We start from the raw sequence: 13,865 nt of genomic DNA on the forward strand, positions 1-13,865 counted from the left end.
CCTATTTTTATTGCCCTACTTGTCCACACCTTTTAACCACATAAGCACTGAATTTTGCCACCTCTCTGGTTATATTCGGATTGGCATCTTCTAATAGTCTTTCCATGGCACAATCCTCAGGGCCAAGAAAAAATGATGTTGGAAGAGAGTCAAACAGTTTTGCCCTCATTTCTTTGTGAGTGGGGCATCGTAAAAAAATATGCGTTAGGGTCTCTATTTCCCCCATATCACATGGACAAAGCCTGTCAATATATGGAATTTTTTTATATCTGCCCTCAAGCACTGCTGAGGGAAGAGCATCACATCTGGTGAGTGTGAAAGCCCTCCTAAGTGACTGGCTGTCCAAGTTATATAGATAGGGGGAAGGGCCCAATGTGTATTTAATGGATGGTTTGAGATTAAATTTGGGGACTAAGTCTACTAAGAGAATTTCAGAAAAAAATCAGAGAATTTCAGAAAAAAAAACCAGGCCAAATAAGGTTGCAGAAATTAAGACATAGCTGTAAATTCTGAGCAGACGTGTTCTTTCTGCTACATGTCAAAGACAGATCACATGGCATCCCAACACAGTGAGAAGGATGGGCATTCTCAGTGTGCAAACATTGTGAACCATCATGTATTTGCACATTAAAAATTTGCAGTAGGGAGTACATTCCAACTGTGGGAGTATGAGAACTAAATATTCAGGAAAATAATAATATGGTAAGGTTATTCTTTGTAATTCTGTCCGTATATCATTCAGTGACTTATGACTCAGGGTGAATATGTATTACTATTTACTAAGTGGTAATTTACTGTCATGAGGTTGTGTAACTGTCCAGTGTGTAATTCATATGATCAGGAGAAGTTTGCTAGGGCCACACCTTATACCCACAAGTGAACATTTTCAGTGTGAAAAGGATGCTTTTTGGTTCTCCCAAAATAGCCATCAAGTCTTTTGGCTATTACTTATTACTTGGGGTTTTTTTTTTCAAAAAAAGAAAAAACCATAAGACGTGTAAGAGTCTTCTTCTGGATACAGAATCCCAACCAATCAAAGATCATACTTATAGCCCAATGTGATAACACGCCAATACCCAACAGATAAGCTGAATTAACCACATGATAACATCAAAAAGCCACTGGAAGGAACTAGTAGAAGAAGTCTTAGAACCACTGGTATTTATCTTTCAGAAAATGTGGAGGTCAAGAAAAATCTCAGATGACCTCAGAAAATCTCAGAAAAGGTAATTTATTTAAAAGAGAAGAGTACATTGCCATTCCCAAGGTTGCTTCTCAAAGGTACCTTGCACTGAACTTCCCTGTTTACCGCCATTCCATTGCTGCCCACACTAAGCAGCTTCTGACTGGGATTGCAATCGTACCTGAATGACCTCATAAGTTTCTGGTTGTCCATAGGACCATATGCTTACGTTTACAGGAGATTCTGCCAACGTTACCAGCTAGACTGCCTACTTACCCTCAATCCTCTCTTCTGTCCCATACCAAGAGGGGCAACCAATCTCAACTGTCTTAAGCACTACTGCCCATCTCTTGCTCAAGGTTCAGACAATGAATATGAGTGCGTGATGGGAAACGAACACTAGCCCTTTCTACACAAATCATGAAAAATTGTGTGGAAAATGTTTTCAATTCCCTCCTCACTTCCTCAAAAAGATTTTTGGCCACCATTATGTGATTTCCTTCTCCCCCTTTATTTGCTAGATGTAGGATCATGCTGTGATTATCTGCACCTCATATACTTGGAGCTTCAGAGATTAGCTACCAAAAATTTAACAACTCCCCCCCACCCGAGAAATGGTGCAAAAAAGCAGGCAGGGGACAAGGAGTAAGCTCAGAAAATGGCGTCGAAGAGGAAGTCCGGGGATGGCACAGAGGCATGGGAAACATCTAAAAGAGATTGCATAGGTAACTGAAGATGTTTTCAAAATGTTTCAACCAAAGGATAATTTTAAAATAATATTAATTTAAAACATTTTGAGGCTGCAAATAAAACGCTTTGGGGGTAAAAACAACATGGAACTCCATGGAGGAAACATTTTATTTCCTGCCTCAAAATGTTTTAAAAGGTTTGTGTGGAAAAGGCCACTGCTAGAATTACAGTGCTTGGAGGATATCACTTAAAGTATGTGCACACTGCAGCGACTGACAGGTTATTAATGTGCATATACTGTATGCGAATAAATCACAAGAACCCATTATCTGAATTGAGTGCACTGTGGAAAATCACAGCAGCACACAAAAACACAAATATATTAATATATGGATAGAGCGAATGCACTAGAGCTAGTCCCAAATAGTTTAAGGGAGCAAGCAAAACATCAGTCTAAACTCTAAACAACAACAGTCTGTTACACCATAACAAATCATACTGTCTCACACATAGATCAGTCACACAGTAGCAAGGCTGACAGATCAGCCACACAGCAGCAATTAACTAATACCAAGACAAGCTATAGAACTTTTAATTCACACAGCTTCAGCGAGTATAGCATTTCTATAGGAAAGCAGCAAGGCTGACAGTATAGAATACAGACAACCTTCCCAAGTTGATGCAGGACTGTATATAGAGCATATATAGAGAGGGAACTGTATATAGAACATATACGTATACATCAGAACAATGCTCTCCAATGGCAAGGCATATGCAACTTTGCTGATTGGAAAATATTCCTATCAGTTATTTTGACTGAGTCATTCTTCTTCTCCCCTCCTTCTGCTGGTCAAAGTGGGAAACCCGACAGCATATCAGAGTACCGAAAATGGATTAATTTTAATGAAAGCCATTTTTTTTAAAAAAAAGAAATGGGCATGAACTGAGTATTTAGGTTCATTTTTTATCAGCTAATGTCTAAATGCACACTCCTCTTGCCTGACCATTTATTATCTTTACCTTCTTTCTTTTTTCTGTATTTCTTTAATAGGTAAAATAAAAAATTATTATTAAAAATTAAAAATGGTTGCTTTTTCTTTGAGGGAAAGAGTTTGAAATCTAGTTCCCCTTCTCTAGATTCTAGAATTCAACTCCTCCTCCACTCCTTTGAACTTGTTTTCTCAAGGAGCAGCGAACTTGGGGAAGCATCATGAGGATCCTCAGTTCATGTCTTGTTTGCAGAAATAACGGCACTAGAATCAACTGTAATTGCGACGGGGGGCAGGGCACGCGATAAGCGCTCCAAAAATGGGGGCAGGCATGTCCCTGGGCAGCTGAATGGCCGGCCTCACCCCCCGGCAATTGCGCGCTGACGCATGCGGGCACTGGGGTGGAGCAAGTCGCCTATATAAGGCAGCACGCGGTGGCCTCGGCCTCTTTTTCGATGCAGTGAGGCAAACTGACCCACTCGCCCTCCCGATAGGGATGGGGTTATTTTAGCTCGTGTATCTAATCTGGAGGAACCGGGTTTGATTCCCAGCTCTGCCGCCTGAGCTGTGGAGGCTTATCTGGGGAATTCAGATTAGCCTGCACACTCCCACACACGCCAGCTGGGTGACCTTGGGCTAGTCACAGCTTCTCGGAGCTCTCTCAGCCCCACCCACCTCACAGGGTGTTTGTTGTGAGGGGGGAAGGGCAAGGAGATTGTAAGCCCCTTTGAGTCTCCTACAGGAGAGAAAGGGGGGATATAAATCCAAACTCTTCTCTTCTTCTTCTTCTTGTCCGTCGCAGCCCTTAGGGGGCGGTTTGGGCAGAGAAGCACATCATTTGGGGAGAGGACTGAGCTTGCAGGCCGGACCTCCCCGCCTAGGGAGGCCTCCATAAGAGGCGGAAATGGGGAAGGGCTTGGGGGCATGCCCATAAGGGCCTCTGCTGCTGAGCCTGATGCCCTATATGACAGGGCCACAGGGAAGGGGGCGAGTGCCCCGTGGCCAAGAACATCTGTCCTCACCGAGTGAAAAGGGGGGGAGGCTGGTTCAGCCAGGAAGGCTGTTCAGCAGGAAGATGCGCTCCTCTTCATCGCCCAGCTTCTTTCAGCATTGTTTAATAAAAAGGGCTGCGGCCCTATTTCAATCCAAGCCATGTCTGTGCTTATTTCAGTAGCCTCTGCACATCTGGCCACGAAGACCCAGCATCAGTCCCTGCTTTCTCCAGATTAGAAAGGCTTCCCGTATATCACGTCTATGAGGGAGCTGCCACCAGTCAGAGCATACACGACTGGGTTAGGTGGATCAATGTCTTAACTCACAATAAAGCATATTCATTTCTTCAGTACAGCCTGGAAAAGAAAGAATTATTATTCCCATATTAGTGACAGGGGAATTTAAGCACAGAGATAGGAAAAAATTGTCTCAAATAATGGTGTTATTGGCAGTGGGGCAGCAAAGAAGCACAGATCTTTGTCGTATCTGTCTCATTCTTCCCATTAATCTTAATGTTTACCCATTTACAAGGTCTTGAAACATATGGGAGACTTTAAGTAAGAAAGGGAGTCTAGAAAATTTTATCGTACAGTATTAAGACAGATGGGAAATCTTTCACAAGACACAAAACAGTACTGTATCACCGTTCTACAAATCACTGAAGGGAAATGAGAATCCGGAATGTGTCCAAGACAGCATTGGCTACCGGTTACTGTTAGATCACTTTCTTACAGCAATACATTTCCAGAAGGATTTACTCCTTGCCAACATATCACACATGAAGTTCAGCCAGATGTAAAAGGCTACTTCACCTAAACATCTGTGAATGTTAGAATGTGGTGAGGTTTATTTCCTGGAGGTTTGCATTTTCATGAGCTGTCTTGGATGGGTTTTTTTTTGGTGTGCTTCCTGAGTAAAACCTTAGTGTGGGCTTTATGTGATGTGTAAGCTGTCTCCGTACTTAGTATACCCAGTATCCCATCCTTCAGCCAAGCTCCTCAGGGCTCCATACATGGCCCCTCCCGATTTTTGCACACATTTTGTGAGGTAGTTGAGACTAAGAGGGTGACTGGCTATTACCTCAGAAAATGTATATGAAATACACCTCTTGTCTACCACAGAAGCTTGGGTAACATTTGAAGCAGCTCTCAGGGCCTACTTAAAAGTCCGTGCCCAATATGATGTGGAGGGTGGGGAGAGGCATATTATACAAAGACCTTACCTCAGAACTTATCTGAACAAATATTCTACTGTCAATAATGCCTCATAATTTTCCCATTCTGATATTTGCAGATGATAAGATTTCAGCTTTTGTTAAGTAGAACTGGGCAGCCGTGCCTCTTATTAGCCAGGTATAATAATTACTGCTCTGAATAGCATCTAATTATTATGATATCTGTCAAGTGGTCATCTTTTATATACTTGGGAGTGTGCTAATGGTCAGTGATGATTAGATGATGTTTCCTCAGTGTGCACTAACAGATTAAGTGCTGAACCAGTAGAAATGGTGGTGGTCGTGATGGTGTCTTGGTTCAATGTATGAGCCAATTTATTGGCGGTAACTTGTTCAGCAAATACTTCTTAGGAGCCCTGGATCCAAGTAAGGGTCTTGACTCTTAAAATTACCTGGTACAAACAAATTTGCACACACTGAGCAGTTTGAGCACTTTAGCACTGAGTCAGAAACATCTCAGAATGTTAGGAAGGTGCCATGCATCCAGTTCACAGGGTCCCAAGAGGCCAAATATATTATTGTGTATGATCTGAAGGTATCTAGGATTATGCATAGGTCAGTGGTGGCGAACCTTTGGCACTCCAGATGTTATGGACTACAATTCCCATCAGCCCCTGCCAGCATGGCCAATTGGCCATGCTGGCAGGGGCTGATGGGAATTGTAGTCCATAACATCTGGAGTGCCAAAGGTTCGCCACCACGGGCATAGGTTATATGGGTTGTGGATGGGGATGCCAGCTCAGTGTTAGGAAGTACCTGGAGATTTGGGGTAATTTTTGGGGAGCAGGGAGATTTCAATGGGGTCTAGCATGGTGTAGTGGTTAAGGTGGATTCTAATCTGGAAACAGGGTTTGATTCCCCACTCCTCCACCTGAGTGGCAGAGACTTATCTGGTGAACCAGATGTGTTTCTGCACTCCTGCATTCCTGCTGAGTGACCTTGGGCTAGTCACAGTTAATCGAAATTCTCTCAGCCCCACCTACCTCACAAGGTGTCTGTTGTGAGGAGAGGAAGGGAAAGGACTTTGTAGGCCACCTTGAGTCTCCTTACAGGAGAGAAAGGTGGGGTATAAATCCAAACTCCTCTTCTCCTCCTAATGCCATTAGAGTCCATCTTCCAAAATGGCCATTTTCTCCCGGTGTACTGGTCTCTGTTGCCTGGAGATCAGTTGTAATAATGACGATTCACAGTGATCCCACATAAATCTTTGGAATGTACCTGATGTACCTGGAATGTACATTACATGCCTGATTGTATCACTGGGCATGAAAAAGGCACAAACTTTAGAATAGACTGAAAAATAACAGTGTAATTTTTAATTATGAAAAAGTAATTTTCCTCAACCCCACTCCAGAGTGGTTGGGCAAAGAGAAAGGAGTCACTCACCCATCACCAGGTAGACATATTTATAATATATAATCAGAGGTACACTTAAACGGCTACGTAGGGAGTTTTTACAGCAAGACAAAAAATCAGATAAGAAAAGTACATGAAGAAGGAAATAAACGAAAGATTAGGGAGGTGTTTGAAACTCAAGGCTGTTTTAGCGAATCAGAAAGTCCAAAATAACTTGCAAATAAGAGCTGCTTCCAAACTGAACAGAAACAACTGCAGTGCCGTAAGTGGAGATGCTCCTGTCTAATCATATTAACTTTAGTGCATTTAGAAGGGTGTAACTCTGTTTAGGAGTGCACTGTAAATGATACAGTCGTTGCTCAACAGGGGAAAGGTGAACTGGAAGTTTCAAAGGAGGTAGATTTGATTTGTTCAGTGATTCTACTGTTCCTGCTTTCCCTCCCCAAAAGTAAAGTGTTAACAACCAGATTAGCAAAATTGATACCAGCAAGGAAGGATGCAGGTAAGAACAGGGGAGAGAGCTTGTGAGAGAATATTTGGAACATCAGGCTTAAATTGTCAGCAGGATGTGATGAAATACTTCCCAGGGTGTTGAAAGAACTGGTAGAGGAAGTTTCAGAATCACTGACATTTGTCTTTTAGAAAATGCAGAGGACAAGCAAGGTCTGAGAACACTAGATTCTTTTTTTGGTAGAGGACAAGTCAAGCAATTATTAGGAGAGTCCAGGGGCCATACATCTTTTCTTTCAGCCCAACGCATACTATAAAGCTGTAACATTGCCCCCCTCTCCTCACATAATACAGTACCATGTGCAGTGAAAAAAATTGTTTTCTTTTTGAGATGGTGTGTATAAATGAGGTAGAAGAAGAAAGAGGAGGAGGGGAGGAGAAGGAGGAGGAGGGGGAAGGGGAGGAGTTTGGATTTTTATCCCATCTTTCTCTCCTGTAAGGAGCATGGCTTACAAGCTCCTTTCCCTTCCTCTCCCCACCACAGACACCTTGTGAGGTAGGTGGGGCTGAGAGAGTTCCAAAGAACTGTGTCTAACCCAAGGTCCCCCAGCAGGAATGTAGGAGTGCGGAAACACATCTGGTTCACCAGATAAGCCTCCGCCATTCAGGTGGAGGAGTGGGGAATCAAACCCAGTTCTCTGGATTAGAATCCACCTGCTCTTAACCACTATACCACGCTGGCTCTCACAGCCTGAGCTGAGCCTCCATTGGATCCTCAGGCCAAGGCAGAGTGTACCAGTCCCTTCCTCCCATGCTTGGTACCTAGAACAGTAAATATTCAGAGCAGCATCACAACAGAATATTGCAATGAAATCATTTGAAGGATAAGGAGGGAAGCTACCCATGATAACCAGTGGCCAACAGCTGTTGAAAACAAGCAGTTGGTTGAGCAAAGTGAGGCATTTGGTTCAACACATCCATCTGGCATTTGTTTGTTATGCAATGACTGTTGAAACACTGAGATACCAGAATGAAACTTGATGTGTGTGTTAATTAGGACAGTTCTATGGTACAGGTAATCACACTTGAGTAGAGGTAATCACCTTTTGTGCATAAGGAAAACATTTCATAAGTTAAGCTGGACCACTCATAGGGATAACACTATTAAAGGTTGCAAGAATCTGCCCGCTGCAGTTTTGAATTTTTTTAACATCCATGGTGGGAGGTTTATTCCAGCAGCACTGAAGGTGTTTAATGCCAAGGTGGTCCAGTACCTATTGTATGGTATCCCTGTCTGGATCCAAGCTTGGCACAAGAACCTGGAGCGTATCCAATCAAACTTCCTATATAAGATATTTGGCATCCCACATTGGGCCACTCCCCACTTACCTCGTCTGAGTGCAACTCCGCAGCAACCCCTCGTAGAAAAGCCTCCGTGGCTTTTGACAACCGAGACATTTGTTCCCCACTCATTTTCCATTCAGGAAATAGCGCGGGGTTCCACATCAAGAGTCAAAGAGGCAATCGAGCGTTCTGATTGGCTGGCATGCGTGTGCATCATTTACACGTGGAAGTTGCAGCCAGCCGAAGGCGGAGCTCCATTTTTTTTGGCTGACCCGAAAAGTTTGTTTGGATAAGCTGAACGCATTGTTTTGAGACATCCGCACATGCTGACATCACTACCTGTTGCAAATTGCTTGGGCAGAAAAATGAAAAGTAAATGCTCCTTTCGGTTTACACCGCCGACACCCCTGTGCTCAGCGGCACTTTGCCAAGCTGCAAAACAGTGGAGCTCGAGCAAAAAAGAGCAAAAAAAGAGCAATGTTGGCATGTCTTGTTGTGCACATGTCTCAGTTTCCGAGCACTTTCTGACAGGGACACCCTCCCTAAACAAAATGGCGGTTCCTGTTTCCTGATTGGCCGGATGCTGCGCGTCAGAGCGAATCAGCCGCACGTAAACAGCCGAGGTTCCCCACCCCCCTGCGGCACCTGCGGGGGTTTTGAAAATGTTGCTCTTTTCAGAGGACCTAATTTGCCGCGCGACAAGGAGGTGGGAGAGCGGCAAAATTAAGAACGCGGCGCTAACGGTGAAGCTGGTGACGTGGGGAACGTCCATCCTCCTCGTGTCTTTTAAAGAGGTGACCCCGCTGCTTATGGTGAGTGGGGAGTGGCCCATTGTGTCCCTTATGGTGTGCTTTCTCTGGAATCAGGGCAACATCTATTAAAAACTAGGGCATGGGCTGTAACATTTAAGTTTGGGTTGCGTCTGTGCTTCTGCACAGATCCAAAAAGTTTATCTTTGCTAGAAATGAGGGAGCTTCAGCTTTCGAAGTAGTGGCTTCATACCGGAAAAAAAAAAATCTTCTCCTTGGGTTTCTCATGGGAGTCTCTTCATATGCTCACCGCCACAGAGATTTACCATCGTCTAAAGACCAGACTGTATGACCAGGAATACCAATTTCTCCTGAGTACTGCGCAAAGCTCTTGTTCCCCTCTATACTTTGGGATCACACCCCAGAAATCTAGCCCTGCTGCATATTTAGAACAGCTTGTCAACTATAAGTGTAGATGGGTCATGACCAGAGCAAGGCGCAACTCATTCCCTTCAGTCTATCTTCAAGGTCGTTTCCTTAACATCCCACAAAGTGGGCATTGTTGTTGGAACTGTCCCTACACTATGGACTCAATTCCTCATATCCTGTTTTTCTGTTCAAGGTATATTTATATTAGAACCGACCTGGGAGCTTTATTACCTTCAGAATTTATGTTTTTCTCAGACAAACTATTTGACAGCTCTAATGTAGAAATTTCGGAAGCAGTTGCTACATTTTTAATCCGTGTTCTATGTGATGTGTAACAATGATCCTGTTATTGTACCTGGAATGTTCAGTACTTTCAGTTTTATGCCTAATAAAGGTTTTTGGATTGGATTGGGTTGGATTGGCATAAGGGAAAGTAAGATACAGCATAGAGGAAGGCAGAATATTGGGACATTAGCATTGTACGATGTTCTAAGAATTTCCTAAACCTCTATGGTATTTACCATAGAGATCTGAGGATTCCTAGAATGTCACATGATGTCACTTCTGGTCATGTGACTAGAAGTGACATTGCATAGTTATGCAAGGCAAATGCCACCCTGCCCCGCTAAGCAGAGTCCAGTGGTGAGGTAGGTGGGGCTAGTAACTCTTGTGCCGCAACACCGCTCTTCCAAGCACTCAGCCAGGGTGAGTTTGCCCAAGTGCTGGTAACCCATTAGGCCAGCTTTTGGGAGAATCTACACTAAAGGGGTAGAGAAAGTCAGTATGCTGTGCAGTATAAAGGATAATAAGCAGTTGTATGAAACTGTCTGTCAGTAAAGAGCCACTGCCCAACTAAAGAGCTTTGGGCTGCAACTCTGAACTTCTGTTCAGAAATATGCATATCTGCATGAAAATCTTTTCTGTAATTAAATAAACAAAGTCTAAATGTTATTTTTAAAAAGGTGGGGAGTTACATGCTTGGATGTTCTTTCTCACTATTATCCCAAACATGAATGTCACCAATGGGATTGCTCTCAGGGATTTTACTCACACATTGCTTCTGTTGCCCCCTTTTTTGTTCTCTCTGCATCCCTATCACTCAGGAACGGCAATGGCGTAGGAGGTTAAGAGCTCATGTATCTAATCTGGAGGAACTGGGTTTGATTCTCAGCTCTGCCACCTGAGCTGTGGAGGCTTATCTGGGGAATTCAGATTAGCCTGTACACTCCCACATACGCCAGCTGGGTGACCTTGGGCTAGTCACAGCTTCTCGGAGCTCTCTCAGCCCCACCCACCTCACAGGGTGTTTGTTGTGAGCGGGGAAGGGCAAGGAGATTGTAAGCCCCTTTGAGTCTCCTTCAGGAGAGAAAGGGAGGATATAAATCCAAACTACTCCTCCTCCTCCTCCTCCTCCTCCTCCTCCTCTTCCTCTTCCTCTTCTTCTTCTTCTTCTTCTTCTTCAGTTACACTTTCTTCTACCTTCACTCCCCCTCTTTTTTTCTCTCTCTGCATTGTTTCTGTCCCTCAGATTTACTCCTTGCTGATTTCAATATTAACGCTACACAATGACTTCATCCCTCACTCAACCATTCATGCACCAAAGGAAACCTAGGCACAGATGAGCTGTACATCATGGCCTAACTAATCAGTTGTTGCTACAACACTACCACTCATCTCTGAATCTCCCCTCCCCACTACAGTTTTGACTACCAACCTGGTACATCTGGAGCCCAGTTCACACATAAAGAAAAATGAAATAGCAGAGTTGTGAGATGACAGAATGGACGGTATCCCTTCAGATTGCAGGTGGAGTTCCCTTCTGTGAACTCCCTACAAACTGAACAGTAGCATAGCAAAGCAAAAGAATGAGTTCAAGCTCGCTCTCCCCTGACACCAGCTGTGTTTGGTTTCTCTGCCTGGAGCTGTCTGTGTGAACAAACATTTATAGTTGTCTGTGGCTCATTCCGCACATGCAGAATAATGCACTTTTAAACTGCTTTCAATGCTCTTTGAAGCTGTGCGGAATGGCAAAATCCATTTGCAAACTGTTGTGAAAGTGGTTTGAAAACGCATTATTTTGCGTGTGCGGAAGGGGCCTAATGTGTGAATGAACATTCAGAGTCTGAATCCACCGCCTGCAATCTGACATGGTATATAGTCCAATCTACTGCCTCAGATCTCTGTCACCTCACTGCTACCTCATTCTTCTTGTGAAAACCAGGCCTTAGAAGTTGTCACAAAGAAGTGGGGAAAGGACACAAATGGTAGGTACTTGGAATTTGGTTGAGGACCAATTTATTCATGGAAATGAAAATTACAAATCAAATGAAAACTGTAAATAATAAATGGGGACAAAAAGAAGGGGAGACTGCACTAAGCTTGGTGGGTGAATTAGCACAGCCTCACCAAAACAAAGATCTTTGAAGGAAGAAAAGATTATAAAAATAATCTAATTAAGAGCAACACTCTGTACTTTCACTTACTAGGGGATATAATCTTGTTAAATGAGCCATTGCTTTCAAACCCCCTTCCTGCAGCAGAGCTTTGATTTTGGCAGAGAACTGGGAAAATGCATTAAAATAACCATTAGAGATCCAAGTTGCAGTTGACTTGGAGAATGTGAAAAGTAGCACATGCTGTGCTATGGTTAACTACCCAAATACCCTCTCTGCTCCCTGTGCTGTTTTATATCAGGGTAACCCCCATATTGAGGGGCCCGCCGTTCTTCCTTTTCAGGGAAGGTTTTAAACGTGGGTTTTTCTGGACACCTCTTACTTACTTAATTATTTAATTATTTAATTGTATTAACCGCTGTTGATATGGAGTTTCAGTGAGTTTTATTGATTATTAACTGGGTGGAGCTATGTTATTTGTTTACTGTGTTTTTGTATGATTTGCTCCTTTATTTGATACTGTATGAATGTTATGCTGTACACCACCCGGGCAGTATAGAAATCCAATAAATAAATAAATAAATAAAATTTGTTATCTTGCTCCCGAATGTCTATAGCATTTATAAGAACATGAAACTACAGTGTATGTCAACTCCCTAAAATATTGTTTTGCAAATTATTCAGAATTTCTGAATTCATGTTGGTTTTACTCACTTGACCTGGATAGCCCAGCTGAGCAAGATCTGCCCCAGTCAGTATTTGAATTGGAGACAAAACAATCCTATTGGACTCAATAATCCAATTTTTAATGAAACAAATCTTAACAAACCCATAATAATGCCCTACCTTACTACAGTATTTAATGTAAATGATAGAAGAGTTTTTAGCCTTTTGCATTACAGTGCCCTTCCACCTGTTTACACTGAAAGGAAATATAATAAAGTCCCAAGACAGAACTTGTATTGGCCAAGCAGGGGGTATTGAGACCACAGAACACATTCTATTTGAGTGCACACTTTACAATGAGATACGCAGGACACTTCTGCCCTATTTGCAGACAAATTGTTCGTTGGCAAAGAGGGGTAAGATGAAGATACAATTATCAAATAGAAACAAACATCAAACATATTCTGTTGCTAAGTTTGCGTGGATATCTCGTAAAATCAGGAACGTGCAACAGAACTCCATTGGGTGTACTAGTTAATTCCTCTTTATTACTTTTAGGTGGACATTGTTTCGCTTACTTGGTATTATTTACACTGAATTTGTTATTTATTCTATCTGTATTGTATCTGTGCAATTTTAAATCTGGAATATTATTGGTCAATGACCATAGAGAAATCTGAATCTGAACAGGAGACCACCAAGGAATACCGGAGTCACCACACAGAGGCAAGCAATACCCAGCCACCTCGGAAAGTCTTTTGTCTTCAAAAGTCACCATAAGACAAGCTGAAACTTGGCAGTGAAAAAAAGTTACCGGTATGTCCCTTTTAAAAGATATCCCTAGATTCATTGAGATGCAAACTGCATATGTTGCTCAAACTCCATGATGCCTTCATTTTCAGATGCATCAAGAAATGGGTATCCTTTGCAGAACATCCTTTGCAGGATATTTGTGTTCGCTGCTGAAGCCTGGCAGGGGTGAACATCACCTTCAGTATCTTATGACATTTTCCTGGCTATGCCCACTCCACTGAGCCAAAATGTGGCTCTCTACTGGATGTGGCAGCTGTTTACCTGACAATACAAATGCCAATCCAGGTAAAATTAGTTGTGACTAGTGCTTATTTCTCCTCTGGGCTCATACCCTGGCAGTTCCATATTCTGAACTGAATTTTCAGGTGTGTGGGGGCTGTAGTGCATCCCCCTCTTCCCCGCCGGTACCGGTTCACTGACCTGTAATAGCACATGGAGTTGCTATTTGCCCTGTTTGAGAAATGTATTTTTACTGATGAACCACATGCAAGTTTTCCTGGAGGGGAAAACAGCATCTTCCTTTCTGGGCCCTTTCCCCACCTACCGTTTGCTGCGTGCTACTGCCCCCAAATAGCG

Source organism: Sphaerodactylus townsendi, linkage group LG09, assembly GCF_021028975.2.
Source record: "Sphaerodactylus townsendi isolate TG3544 linkage group LG09, MPM_Stown_v2.3, whole genome shotgun sequence".
NCBI classification, from domain to species: domain Eukaryota; kingdom Metazoa; phylum Chordata; class Lepidosauria; order Squamata; family Sphaerodactylidae; genus Sphaerodactylus; species Sphaerodactylus townsendi.